Source organism: Cyprinus carpio, chromosome A18 (genome assembly GCF_018340385.1).
Source record: "Cyprinus carpio isolate SPL01 chromosome A18, ASM1834038v1, whole genome shotgun sequence".
Taxonomy (NCBI): domain Eukaryota; kingdom Metazoa; phylum Chordata; class Actinopteri; order Cypriniformes; family Cyprinidae; genus Cyprinus; species Cyprinus carpio.
Window position 1 is genome coordinate 3399601 of NC_056589.1, and position 15987 is coordinate 3415587.

Genomic DNA, 15987 nt, shown 5'->3' on the forward strand with positions numbered 1-15987 from the left:
CTTCATCAGATTTGTAGAAATGTAGCATTGCATCAGTGTCTCAGCAATGGATGCTCTGCAGTGAATGGGTGCCGTCAGAATGAGAGTCCAAACAGCTGATAAAAACATCACAATAATCCACAAGTAATCCACAGCACTACAGTCTAGGCATGGATGCACATGGGTCTCTCTGTACAACACTCAAACAGTGGCAAAGTTTGTTTTTTGTTTTTTTATTTTTTTTTAAATCGCAGAAAAGTGCAGTACATACTTTAGACTGCTATTCCCCGCTCTGTGAAATAACATGAGGGAGGAAACTAGTAAATGTTTTGTACTTATTTTAGACTGTTTTTCCCCGAGCCTCAGTATTTAAGCCAAATAGTAAATTTGACCAAAAGACCCGGGTGGGTCTCTGTCTTGATCGGGGGTGAAAGAGGGAGAAATGAAGATGACGCAGACATATAGTTTATGCTCGACCTGGAAGTATTTATTTAGCGATCTGTACGGAACATCGTTGTGTACGGAACATGGTTCCAGGTTCCAAAGTTCCAGGGATTAATCTCCTTCGGCTGTCATCCTACACACAGGTGACTCTCACTGACTACTCACACCGGAGGAGGAGGAGGAGGAGGAGGAGGTGTCATGTGACTCGTTACACACTTCGCTGCACACAACTGAGTGAGTCCGATTTTCTTCGGATGTCATGTGAAAAGTGTATAATCTTAACATATTTAATTTTATTTGTTTTTATGGTTTTTCTATTCCGAGTTTTACATTGAAATCGGTTGTTGTACCTTGAATTCTGCGGTCCATCAGTTAACATCTGGAGAATAATCATGCAGTGCAGATTTCTCTCCTGATTCAGACCAGAACACTTTTTCACTGGAGGAAGTGTTATTATGGATTATGGACTCTATGTTGTTAGTTAAAAGCGTCTTAATGCTGGATGTGTTTCATCTTTTGTCTTCTCCAGATGTTAACTGATGGACTGGAGTGGTGTGGATTACTTGTGGATTATTGTGATGTTTTTATCAGCTGTTTGGACTCTCATTCTGACGGCACCCATTCACTGCAGAGCATCTATTGCTGTCACTATATTACATTTTTTACATTTATGCATTTAGCAGACACTTTTATCCAAAGCAACTTACAGTGCATTCAGGCTATACATTTTTTTACCTAACATGTGTCATCCTATATGGAACAATTTTAAAGGGGTCTACATGCACTTTTACAAGCAGTTTGAACTGAAATGTGTGTTGGCAGTGTGTGTACACAACCACCCTATAATGATAAAAATCCACCCAGTGGATTTAATCTGCTTTTTTTTAATCTGCTTTACCTCTTTCTCAAATTGAGCTGATCTCAGATGCCTGTGTGACGTCACACAGACAGTCCCCTCCCACAATAGTTTGATTGACAGTAGTGTTTCAGCACAGACTGGACTGGCGTCTTTAGCTCCGCCCCGTGAGTGACTGTCATCAGTCCTCCATTGTTTCTCCGCCGGAGCAGATGTAGACAAGAGTGACTCCTGACCGATCGAGGTCTTCTGTTGTTGATGTAATAATGAACATCTGAGCCGCTGAAGACGCAGTGGATTGTGTTTGTTTCTGAAGGGAATGCGCCCCGATCTACATGAATGCGTCTCTGTTCACGTGAATCATTCGTGATCCAGCTTCACCAACAGAAGAAGTGAGTGTAAGGTTTCTAATGAATCTTTACAAATTGCCTTTCCTAATAATGTGCTATTTAGCAAGTTTCACGATGAATGCGGCTAAAGTAAACAATTCCTCAGAGAGCGGCTCGGAAGAGAGGGGCGGAGTCAGCAGAGCTCATTAACATTTAAAGGAACATGCTGCAAAATGGCGTGCTCTGAAAAGAGCTGTTTTTGACAGAGTAAAAAAGGTGTTGTTTTACACTACCACTTTGAAATTTTAACCTTACTATGTTACAGACTTTTCATTAAGACCCTAAAGAATCATATCAACTTAATATCAACTAAAAACATTCTTTAAACTAACTTCTTTAGTGTTTCACAGATGAAGGAAAGACAAACAGGTCTGGAACAACATGAGTGTGAGTAAATAAATTATAAAATAGCAAAAATGATGACAGAATTAATAATTTCCCCTGCTCTATCCCTAACCATGCCATTGTTCTTGTTTATTGAGTCTTGGAGCGCTTTTTTTTTTGACTTGTGTTTCACTGGACACCTGACTGTTACACGTGTAATGCTGTACCGGGTGTGCTAATGAGCAAGTTTACTACATCAGAAAAGCAAAACATATAAGCTCAAAGTAAGGATCTGCACAAAAATATGTCTTTATTAATTGATAATTTGCCAAGTAATCATAATTGGTATGAAAAGGAGTAAAAGCTGTTGGTGTTTTACTTCCACTAGTGTTCATTTATAGGTACATTTGGAACAAAAATGTAGATAGAACCACATTTTTCTGGTGAATCTGGGTTGAAAACCGTTTAGTCAGTCTGTGTTATTGCCCTTCACGACACCTCACCATCAACACTAAGACAACAGTGCCTCCCAAAACACATCAGAAATCCTGCCATCTGCCCCTCCCAGAGCTCCCTGACATTTGAAAGATTATTCATTTTTATTTATCCTTCTATTTATTGTCCTCCCCTCCGACAAGCCCGCTAAGGGATCTCCATGAATTCTGATTAGCAATAATAACAATAAATGCAATCACAAGACGGCGAGCCAGAAATGTCAGAGGACAGGGATTAGCTAAACAGGAAGACTCGAGACGGGCTCCGATTTGATTTCTTCCCTTTAGAGGGCTTCGGATTGAATAAATGACTTTGGGCTCGTGTCTGACATTAAGCATTCATCACAATGAGGGGAAGGTGTTCACTTCTTCTGCTTCCATGCTGTTGTTGTTTTCTCAATAAAATTTATTGCGACCACCTGTGAGTGAGAGAGGAGGAGAAACGATGGAGATGTGGCCAGATGCATCTCTGAGGTTTCTTGTCGGATCAGCACATTTGTCAGGAGACACACTTCCTCTTTCTGTGAGTTTGATCGAATTACTTTATAGCGGAGAAAATGAAGGGCTGTCTTATTAGCTTTCAGGAGAGACGCTCATGCTTTAAACCTCGACAGCGCTTCTGATTGCTTAAACAACACACTAAAAACATCACCGCTGTGTACGGACAGATATGACTGAAGCTGGATATGTCAGACGTTTGTCTGGATGTATTAAGAGCTGCGTTATTGATCGTGTGAGAAGGATGATGAGTAAGTTAGCGTGTTTGGATGGCAGTGTCCTTCCTGCTGAATGCTCGTCGAGTTTTCCACAGATATCCTGCTCTTTCAGTGAAGAAAAGTCTGTTTTACAAGTACTTCTAAGAAGGTTAGAGATGCTGACTTCTGCGTTGGTGGAACTGTTGAGCTTGAGACGTCATTCACTCATCAAAGAGAGTTTCTGAAACTGAAAGTTAGACGCAGATACAGGATGATAAATACACTGGTGTGATAAACCAGTTTAGCATGCTCTTTTATCCAGAGTGACGTATTTTATCCAAAGTTCACTTATTGCAGAGACAGTCCCAGAGGACAAACCGTTTTGACGAGCCACTTTGACATTCACAACTCATTTTACTTTTGGACTTGTTTTTCATTTGGGAATTGACTGAATAATGAAACACGAGAGCTCCAGGATGATGCCAGACTGTGTTTTACCAATAACACTACATGGAATGTGAAAAATAATGACCCATCCTGTCTGCCATTGCCTGGCCAAACAGACAGCCCCGCCCCAAACTCCTGTGATTGGCTGAGCCAGTGTTACTGTGTTGAGCTTGTGAAAAAGAAGTGTGCTTAACTGTATCGAATGTGCACTTGTAGTGGAATTCAAATCTTAGAAGTATATTTTAAAAAAAAAAAAAATGTACTTCATAAAATAATATTAATTAAATAAAAAGCCACTTAAGAGACACTTTTATGACTGTTTCTTGCGGACTTTGTAATAATGTTCATATAATCTGTTAATTTGTGTGTGAAAAGACTAGTTTTATTATTTAAAACATAAATCAAAATATAAAAACAAAATAAATAAATAAATATTCAGTCAAATATACATTTAAAATCAGTCTGTTAATTTGGCTGTTAAAAGGCTATTTTTGTTAATTATATATATATAATCATCTCACAATAAATATATAAAATGTGTTAATTTGTTGAATATATGTCTGTGAAAAAGCTGTGCACTGCATTCAGACTGTGCTATTTTTAAAAGGTGGATGTCTTTGGTTGTTGTTGCTAAACCCACCTGGTCAAGTCTCGTTATACAATAGTTATTATACAAGGCTTTCTTACGACTGACTATCAATCAGACGATGCTAAAACTAGCTGATTGTAAAACTGTGTAATCTGGCCTTTTCCTAAATCATTATTTCTCATTTCAAGGTAAAAAAAAAAATACAATTAAAACACTGAAGGATGAAGGGCGAGTAAAAGTGGGGAAGATATACATGTGAAGCGGAGCAGGACAGCTAATTAAGTGCGTGTGCATGCTTCAAAGCAAGCACATGGCAGCGCTCATTAGACGGAGCCCAGCGAGTGAGTGGATGTAGGGCAGGCCTGCGGCGCGGACGGAGGGAGGACGGTCACCCGTCCCTCGAGAGAAGCGCGTCGGAGCCTGACTGACAGGAGCTCCATCAGCGCCGCACATCTCTCCTTCACATTAGGATGACGTAGGCAGACCGGCCTATCGACTTCTCTCTCTCTTCACTCTCCCTCGCTCATTTTCAGACAAACTTCGGGGGCAATAATCAGCTGAGAAAGTTGGGCTCTCTAAATTCTGCATCAGCTTTAAGAGCACAGCTGCTGTGTGAGAGCGAGGAGGTGTAGGAAGCGATCAGAAGTGACAGCCATCAACAGCAGCGGTGGCCTGAACACAGACCAGTGACGGGCTCGACATACAGCGCGGATGTTAACAGCGCTCTGGTCTGATGCTGGAACACCACACTCAGGTGCATTTAAATGAGACCGTGAACACATCTAAAGACACACCTGAACCTGAAATGCTCTAATCTGCACTGACTGGATCTGTGTGCCTATAAATCTCACATGCACTGGGGTCCAAATGTCTCAAAGCAATATATATATATATATATATATATATATATATATATAAATAAATAAATAAAAAATAATAATAAAAACAAAATTATATATGTAAATATAGGTAAACATTCAAAAAATTTTATTTCACATAAAAAAAAAAAAAAACTGTAGCAGATTTTTAGGGAATTCTTTCATGGCACAGGAAACACACTCGGCTCTAATTCTCATGACTGTAATGCATCCAGATGTTTTATTTTTGAGTTTGTTTGTAATTGTAATTATTCTAAATGATGATTTTTCTTGATGCTTCTCATTAGTTTCTCGTTACTGTAATACAGTAATGAAAATCATCCTGCACAAACACAACTGTTTTTAATTAGATTCAGCATAAATTATGGGCAGTACAGCAAATACTACTATTATGTATAAATAATTTACAGGTCAAATATCATTACAGTTTTTTTGCATTATAGTAATGAGAACTGCTGAGGAAAATTAACCGCTTAATTGACACCAAACTAATTTCACAGTGCAAGAAAATCTCCAGGCCTTATTTTCTATGCAAAACATTTTTTTTTTTTTTTTTACATATGGCCCAAAAGAGATTCACTCACATATTAGATAGTAATATATAAGTATTCATATTGCATATTCATTTATTTTTTCATTTGATTCAGCATCTGTTTTGTATAAAATACATCTGATCAATCAGTTCATCAGAGGACAAACCAATGCAAACACAGCAGCAGCTCTTCTGCTCTAGAAACACACAGTCTCTGAGGAAGACAGATTATTGATTATCCATCACATCATTCAATCAATAAAGCACACTCGTCCTGCTCAGGAAAATGTGCTGCGAAGCTGCTATGAGACTTCAGCCCTTATAGCTTCTCATCATTTAAACTAGACTGTTTTATTCTTAAATCTGAATTTAATTTCAATGTTTTTATTTATTTTGTTAATTAGTATTAATAATATTAATTTTAATAAAATTATTTTATTTTTAATTTTTTTATATTAATATTTTATTAATAATAATACTAATAATTCATTTATTAATATATTTTTAAAATATTTTTATAAAATTAATACAAAATAATTTTACAGAAAAAAGACGCTAAAATGCTCTAGCGAAATTGTAAATTGCTTACCATAGCATTATATATAACTGTACTGTGATATACTGCAACATTTATGATTTTTTTTAGTAAAAACTATGAATTACCCTGAATTTATTTTTTTTTTTTAAAGGACATTCCCAACTTAATTTATATTTCTAGATTTTAAGAGTGATGTTTGTACTATATTAATACATGTATATTTAGAAATAAATACAAAAAATACTGTAGAAAATGCACACTGTCTAAATGTTTAATGGTAAAAGATTTTAAAAATGCTACAGTACAAGACTTTTAATTGGTTAATTGTAAGTTCCCAAAAACTGTAAATAAAATAAAATAAAATAAAATAAAATAAAATAAACAGGACATTTCATGAAATCTAACAGTGAAATACTGTACAGTTTTTGGAAGCGAAAAGGCAAAAAATAAGTGGTTTAACTAGTGTTTTGAAGGCAGTTGAGCGATTACTGCTACTCAGTGTAATTAAAGCAGTAATGAGCTCCTCCACCACCGCACATGATACGATGAGAAGAACAGCAGCTCCGGGTCAAACCCTCGGATCGCATCGGTGTCGGACTGAGCTCCGGACACTTCACACAGAAATAAGAGATCAGTTTCAGCCCAAAAACCTTGAAGCTTGAAATGTGTAAAAGAGGAGAGCGTGGGAGTGAAAGCAGAGAGAGTTTGAGCTTTAACACAAATCATCTTAAGAAAAACACTTGATTTTTTCAAGGACTCTTCCAATTTGTTTGGTGATTTGTGAGCAGAGCTGAAATGCAGATGTGTCTGCTTTATTCTGTACAGCAGTGAAGCTGAAGGCCTTGATTTCCATTCATTCTCTTCTCTCTCTCTCTCTCTCTCTTTCCTCAAACCATCAATTAAACCTAATGGCCATCAGCACCTTCCCCTCCAGACCTCCATCTGTAACTATCTCAGATCAAGACAAACAGTGCTTTATTTATTTATATACTCATTTACTTATTTACAATCCACTCTTCTGCAAGCAGCACATTTTAAGTGGGTGCAGCACAAACGGACAGATTCTGACACTTATGGCGCTTCGGCTCGTCTGCGGCCATGTTTCACATTCACAAAATAGCTTTTGGACTTTGATGCTCGAACTTTTTGGCTCGCCGGTGACCCTACTGCAATATTTATGTACTCTGGCTTAAAAACAGTAATGAGTGAGTTAGACTGAACACTAAGTCACCCTTAATAAGCACTGGTGTGTTTAGTTCATCACTAGAGTCATGAAACCAACACTGAGCGGCACAACGTCTCAGCCTATGCATCAATGATCTATGCAGTACTTTTTATTGCATTTTATTTTTTTACTGAATTTACAGTACATGATGAAAATGCCAGCACTATTTACGTGAAGAGTACAGACAATTATTATTATTTATTATTATTATTATTATTGATAAATAAAACTATAGCACAATAAACTTTCAAAATTAATCCAGTATCAATTTTGTTTTTGGACACTGTGAAATGTTTATATATATATAATGAAATATTCAATGTTTCACCCAATTCAGTGCTGCATTTATATATATTTTACTAATATACTAATTAATACTAATTATACTAATTCATTTAATTTATTTCTGTATTTTTTTCCTCCACAATGAGAGGAGAGTCAGTTTAATGTACTGGTTGACTGATCATATAATTGATTTTCATTATTATGTGGGATAAAGAAATGAAGAAATAAGAACTAAATTTTATACAAATTAAAATATATTTGCCTCACTGAATCATTTATTGGTGTGCATTTTATTTTATTTATTCTACACTTGGTCCTCCATACAGATAGTGTTTTTGCAGCTGATCTCTCTCTCTCTGTGTTTACTACAGCAGCAGATAGTCTGTGAGATGAGAGAATGAAGGGACCAGATGCAAATCTTTAATGGCTTTACAAAACACCCTCGATAGCGAGCAGATCTGGGATTGCAGCGCCTGCCTCGTTGTAAAAGAGTAATGCAACACATTTCCTGCTCACATGAGCTAGATGAGAGCGGCTCACGAGTAAACAGAGATGGATCATCAAATCATTATAGGATACGAACCAGAATACAGAGACGATATGCTATGTCCATGTGATGAGATGGGCTTGAAAAATGTTTATAAAACATAGATTGGAAGTGTTTACCGGCTTACAAGTAAAAAGTATGGACTAGCACATCAAACTTTAGAAATAAATGCACCGATTTAGTATTAGAAACTGCAAACCTTTTTTTGCATATTTTTCCATATCATTAAAACAAGACACATTTACCAGAGAAGTAAAATTGCATGAGTGTGAGTACTGGTGTATTAGAGCACTTGTGTATTTGTATATGCACTAGACTACTAGTGTGGGTACTAGTGCTATTGTGTGAGTATTAGAGTGATTTCTAGTGTACTAGTGTGAGTACTACAGTGCTAGTGTGAATACTACTGTGAGCATAAGCGTAATAGTGTGAGTACCAGTGTGAGTACTAGTGGGCATGTGTGAATATTAGAGTACTAGTGGGAGTATCAGTGTGAGTACTAGTGAGCATGTGTGAGTATTAGAGTACTAGTGGGAGTACCAGTGGGAGTACTCGTGTACATGTGTGAGTATTAGAGTACCAGTGGGAGTACCAGTGTACTTGTGTGAGTATTAGAGTACTAGTGGGAGTGTCTGTGGGAGTACTACTGTACTTTTGTGAGTATTAGAGTACTAGTGGGAGTACTAGCGTACTTGTGTGAGTATTAGAGTACTAGTGGGAGTACTAGTGTACTTGTGTGAGTATTAGAGTACTAGTGGGAGTGTCTGTGGGAGTACTACTGTACTTTTGTGAGTATTAGAGTACTAGTGGGAGTACTAGCGTACTTGTGTGAGTATTAGAGTACTAGTGGGAGTACCAGTGGGAGTACTAGTGTACTTGTGTGATTACTAGCAGCAGTTGTTTAATTAGGCAAAATAAATATGGAATATTTAAATGTTAAGTATTAAAAAACATTTAAATAAACAAGTGCAATAAATGGATAGGAAGGTAAAAAAAAGATTAATAATGCAATGTCAAACCTGTGATTTTTTTTTGTAAAATATGTTTGTAAGAACCTGTTTGAAAACAGTTATTTTTCTATTGCACCAAAAGTCAACATTTGTATTTTTATGTATTATAATGTTCTGCACACATGCATCTATTTCTTTCTAGTGGGGAAATGACAGTCAGTAATGCTGTTAAATGCTGTGACTCTTTGCTGACTGGCATAAAGTGTCATAACTGTGATGTGTGAATGTCAGAATCGAGTGTCAGCTGTGAATTCACTCAACCAGCACTGATCAACGAGTCAGAGTCAGAATTTGTTTATACAATTAGCACAAAGCACATATGGAGAGTGTGGAGGGTGCTGGAGATTAAACACACTGTTAATACGATAAAGACCATTAGTGGTGCGATAGGGTGAAGCAGTCAAGATGGGTTAGATGGACTAGAGGAGTTTCCTGTGACCGGAAAGGTCAGAAATCACCCGCGCTAATGCGTAAGCCATCAGACAGCTTAATGTTGAGTGTGTGCCTGACCAGTGTTAAATACAGCCGCCTGGAGTCAGATTTAATAACAGATCACACCATTTAAGGGATTAAAGCAGAGCCTAAGAGCTCCAGATTTCAAACACATTTGGGTCAACTTCAAAGTGTCCCTTCTTTCTGTATTTCATACTTATGATAGACAGCGACACAACAGTTGAAAGTTCAGCGGGATTATCGTTCATGCTGCGTTGAGCTACAGTGACCTCAGCTATCAGTTCACTGAAGCCGTTTTGCTGCTCTCTGGAGCTTTTCCAACTCTCTCAAAGTATAGAAAGCAGATTGCGAATTATTGGGGGCTGTTATAAATCTACATTTGCTCAGTAGTCTAGATAGTTACATAATTCTGCATAATAAACACTATATAAGGAATCATACTATTCTCTAAAATATATAAAAATAATATTAATTACATAAAAGATAGATAGTAAAGTATATATAAAATAATATTAGAAATTTTATTTATTTTACATTTTGGAGATATATAAATGAGATATATAAATGAATGAATGAATAAATGAATGGGGAACATGTACATTTTAATGTTTCACCCAATTTAATACTTCATATATGTATATACAGTAAAAATAGTAATATTGTGAAATATTATTACATTTTCTCTATTTTAATATATTTTAAGATGTTATTTATTCCAGTGGTGGAAAAGCTGAAAAAAAAAAATCATATCTTTCTACATACACATATAGTTCAGTAAGATATTTCAATGTTTTTGAAGGAAGTCTCTTATATTCACCAATCCATTTATTTGCCAATAACACAGTAAAAAAATTGAAATATTATTTATATTTATATATATATATATATATATATATATATATATATATATATATATATATATATATATATATATATATATATATATATATAGTATATAATTATTTTTTATGTGCCTTGTACCTTACATGTGCAGTGACAATAAAGTTGAATCTAATCTAATATATAAAAAATTTTTTTGTATATGTGTGTGTGTGTGTGTGTGTGTGTGTGTGTGTGTGTGTGTGTGTGTGTGTGTGTGTGTGTGTGTGTGTGTGTGTGTGTGTGTGTGTGTGGTGGTGTGTGTAAATATGATTCGAAATAATATTATAATTTAGGTTATAATATAACATATAATATAATAGTAATATTATATATAGCTATATAATATTTGAGGTTGATACCATGGTGGCCGGTAAAAGTGTTATTTCAGACTTTCCTATCAGCTTCTGGCCTCTGAAGTAAACTGAAAGAGCTGATTAATCTCAGAGCAACTTCATTTCCAGGCATCTAATTGAAACTACATTAAGCACAAACACAATGTTGTGTCGCACAAGCAGACAATGATGTAGAGTTCTTCACAGGCCAGAACAAAAGCAGTTTACGGAGGCTGCAGTCATTAGCGTCTATGTCGCAGGGAGGAACAGGATGTAAAGAAGTGAACAGGAAGCTTTCAGAGGGTATAGATAAGGCATCTAGTGTTCCCTAAAAATGCTAAAACTAATATGATTTTATATCGCTGTGCTGAGGCAGATGACGGTGCAGGAAAGCAAACTCCAAACTGGATTTAACAGAAAGCATCACAACGCACACATAGACAGATGCACACACACAGAGAGCCTTAACTGATGTTCACAAAAAAGCAAGTGATATATGACTATATATATATATATATCTATATATATATATATAGATATATATATATATATATATATATATATATATATATATATATATATATATATATATATATATTCATTCATATATTCAGCGTCCTTGAGCTCGGAAAGGCGTTATATAAACGCCTTATATAAATTAAAAATATTATGACAATAACATATTTTTCATATATCTCTGATAGGAAACAATCACTGCCCAAGTAAAAGCACATTTTTAGAAAGAAGAAGCATAATGAGAGAAATGACGACTGCCGCTCTGTCCTTGAACGAGAAAGACTGCTTAACGAACAGTTGATCAGTCACAATTATAGACTGATTACAGAACTAGTACTTGCCGCTCACCTTTACCAATGACACGTGTCCCATTAGCAGCCAAACTGCTAATCTAATGAGAGGTACGACATGTTTTGGCACTCCCATTTGTTATGTTATTACACGCTCCACTCACAAAGTCAAGAATTAAAGGCGGGTGAGAAAAGACAACTCACAGCTGAAGAGTACCAGAGTTCTGTTGTACTCGTATGAGTTCTACTGTACATGTGTACTAGAGTACTAGAGTGCTCGTGTGTGTAATGGAGTACTAGTGCAAGTTCTAGAGAACTACTGTGAATTCTAGAGCACTCTAAAGTTCTAGAGTGTTTGTGTAAGTACTAAAGTTCTAGATTAGTAGTGTAAGCTTTAAAGTACTAGTGTGGGTACTGGAGTGCCTGTGTGAGTAATGGAGTACTAGTGCGCATTCTAGAGATCTATTGTAAATTCTAGAGTACTAGAGTGAGTTCTAGAGTGTTAGTATGAGTACTAGAGTTCTAGATTACTAGTGTGAGCTTTAGTGTACTAGTGTGGATACTGGAGTACTCATGTGAGTAATGGATTACTATAGCGAGTTCTAGAGTACGAGTGTGGATTCTAGAGTACTAGACTGAGTTCTAGAGTGCTAGTGAGAGTTCTAGAGTTCTAGATTAGTATTGTGAGCTTTAGTGTAGTAGTGTGGGTACTGGACTACTCGTGTGAGTTCTAGTGTACATGTGTGAGTACTAGAGTGCTTGTGTGAGTAATGGAGAACTAGTGTGAGTTCTAGAGTACTATTGTGAATTCTAGAGTACTAGAGCACTCTAGAGTTCTAGAGTGTTTAAGTAAGTAAACTTTATTTATATAGCACATTTATACATAAAGCTATCCAAAGTGCTAAACAATTTAAAATAAAATTAAAAGAGAAAAGGAAACACAGAAAAGAAGCAAACAAGACAATAAAACAACAATGAAGTGAAATTAAAATTCTAAGGAGAAAAGATACGTTTTCAGCCTCAATTTAAAAATGGTAATGGAAGGTGCAAGGCGGCAGTCTAGAGGCAATTGGTTCCATAGATGGGGGGCAGTGACTGAAAAGGCTCTGTCACCCTTAGTTTTCAAACAGGAATGAGGGACAGATAAAAGAGCCCTGTCAGTGGATCTTAAAAGTCTGGTAGATGGCAAACGGATAATAAGATCTTTAAGATAAGATGGAGCTACAAGAGTGTTAGTGTAAGTACTAAAATTCTAGATTAGAAGTGTGAGCTTTACTAGTGCGAGTTCTAGAGTACTAGTGTGAATTTTAGAGTACTAGAGTGAGTTCTAGAGCGTTAGTGTGAGTACTAGAGTTCTAGAGTACTTCTGTGAGTCCTAGAGTTCTAGTGTACTTATGTGAGTACTAGTGTACTACAGTACCAGTGTACTAGTGTGGGTACTAGAGTACTCTTGCGAGTTCTAGTGTACATGTGTGAGTACTAGAGTACTTGTGTGAGTAATGGAGAACTATTGTGAGTTCTAGAATACTAACGTTAATTCTAGAGTGTTAGTGTGAGTACTAGAGTTCTAGAGTACTAGAGTGAGCTACAGTGTACTAGTGTGAGTACTAGAGTTTAGTGTACTCATGTGAGTACTTGTGTACTAGAGTACCAGTGTACTAGTGTGGGTTCTAGGGTACTCGTGTGAGTAATGCAGTACTACTGTGAGTTCTGGAGTACTAGTGGTAATTCTACAGTACTAGAATGAGTTCTAGAGTGTGAGTATTAGAGTCCTAGTGTACTCATGAGGGTACTAGTGTACAAGAGTAGAGTACAGTGTACTAGTGTGGGAACTAGATTACTCGTGTGAGTACTAGTATGAATTCTAGTGTACTATTGTGAGTAACATCTTTTATCTGGAAACAAACTCTGACCATCTCATGAAGTGAATCATGAATATGCAAATATTAATTAAATAAAAAAATATAATTTAAAACTATTTGTTTTATATAATATAAAAATTTGAGTCTCTTCAGAATTTATTTGATAAAAACACAGTAAAAAGAGTAATGTTGTGAAACATTATTACAATTCAAATGAGCTGTTTTCTATGTGAATATCCGTTAAACTGTAATGTATTTCTGTGATGCGCAGCTGTATTTTCAGCATCATTACTCCAGTCTTCAGTGTCACATGATCTTCAGAAATCATTCTTATATGCTGATTTGCTGCTCAACAAACATTTCTGATTATTATCAATGTTAAAAATAGTTGTGCTGCACAATATTTTTGTGCACTAAAACCACTAGTTTGAACACACAGATGCAGCGTTGGCATTAGGTTTTTTGGTAGCTTGTGTGTCTTTGTGTGTTTGGGCTGTTTAGTGGCGTGATCTCGTGACCAGGCCAATCAGGCAGGTGTTCACTGTGAAAAGTGCTGTTTGCCTCTGCGACAGGATTGAACAACACTTTCATTTAGATTGCTGTTTCTCCTACCAATGCATGTGCTAATTACATTCAAATTAGACCGGTGAGGAAGAGAAGGAGACAAGGACTAATAAAGGGTTTCATTCTTGCTGCTATCATTCTATCTTGCTTTGTCCGCCTCTCTGTTTCGCTCTCTCATTTTCTTTCTGTCTGCTTACTTGAATCTGTGAGCTCGGACTGGCTCTGTCAGGTAGCAATTTAGAAGGCAACATTTGCTGGGACAAGTGGATGAGCCATATGTTTAGTGTGTGAGGAGGTAAAATATAGATTGAAAGGAAGAGATGAAAAACAGTGGAAGGAGAAAGACAGCAAAGAAAACAGAATGAAGGAGATTATGAAAAGGCTGACGCTGAAGGGGAAATTCACCACCAACGAATTGCGCTCACTGTTTATTTGCATTGTCTGCATTGTTTTAGCACTCGATTTACTAAACGATTTATACAAAACAATGCAAACACACACAAACAAAAAATGCAGTGCTTAATGTACATGCAGTTTCACCATAAAGCCGGATGAGATCCTGCTTGAGATCCTGGATCGGTTCTTTAAGATTCTCAGTAATAAAGCTCTCCATCATTTCATCACAACTACTGACAAGATTTAATAAAATGACAAGAACACTTAAAAATTACAAGAGCCTAGCAAACTTAGATAATTTTGTGAATGAGGCATGAATGAAGACAGAAGGCATGCTTGTGCTAAAAAGTATGACAACATGAATTGTAAATCTATGTAAAAAATAAATAAATAAATAAACAAAATAAAAAATCAACATGGCGGAAAAAACTGTTTGTACAAAAATTAGTTTCCATCCCACATGTTCAAGAGAATAAAACTGTCACTTTCAGTGAAATTAATGCAAAATCCAAAAAAAAGACAATTTAAAATTATTCTCTCAAAAATGTTCTAATAAATTTCCCAAATAAGACAATTTAAAATTATTCTCTCAAAAATGTTCTAATAAATTTCCCAAATATTTACAAAGAAAAAGCGAGTAGCGTGCTTTGAGTAAACCCATCCGAAGTGTACAAACACCACTACAACACAATAATTGCAGAATTTTAGAATAATTGTAGTGTAGAAATGAAAATGAAGTTGTAGACACTGAGAAGGTTACATTGTGATTTTAGATTATTTGTAGTGTATGATTGTTTTTTTAATTTTTTTAATAATTTTTTTTTACAGACATTTTTTTTTACAAATATTGGTTTTAACATGCTGTAAAAAAACATTTTTGTTTTTAATTGCAAGTAATACAAAGATAAGTAGTTTTACAAGAAAATACGATTTCAGTTTTTCTACTTCAAATTTTTCATGTTAAATTCAACGTTACTTGCTGTTTCTTTGTAAATAATTGTGAAATTTACTATCAATTTCTGAGTGAAAATTCTAAGTAAATCCATTGAAAATCACTAAAATAAAATATTATTATGTACTATTATAACTATATATTTTAATTTTACATACATTATCAATAATATTTTATAAATAAATGGAAATATTTTAGTATTAAAAAAATACAACAAATAATTGTCAGAATTTCTTGTTTAATTCAGTGCTACTTGCCGTTTCTTTGTAATTATTTGTTACATTTACTATCAATTTCTGAGTGAAAAATTGTTACAAAGTCCTACACCATTTTTTTTTTTAGTGCATTTAAAATACGTTTGTGTTCACCCTCATGTGAAACTACATCACGGAATGAAACGAAGATTTTTGCTGCAACATCCCATAACCATTTCTGTTGTGACATCAGCACCAGTTCATCAATGCTAGACAGTCGCCACAGCAACATCGCCATGGCTACATTATTCACT

General features: G+C 35.6%; 1 protein-coding gene across 3 annotated transcripts in view; it reads right to left on the bottom strand.

Annotated features, from left to right (window-relative positions):
• cd276 (CD276 molecule) overlaps nucleotides 1–15987 on the bottom strand; it is a 93598-nt gene that overhangs the window by 41293 nt on the left and 36318 nt on the right. The window lies entirely within an intron of this gene.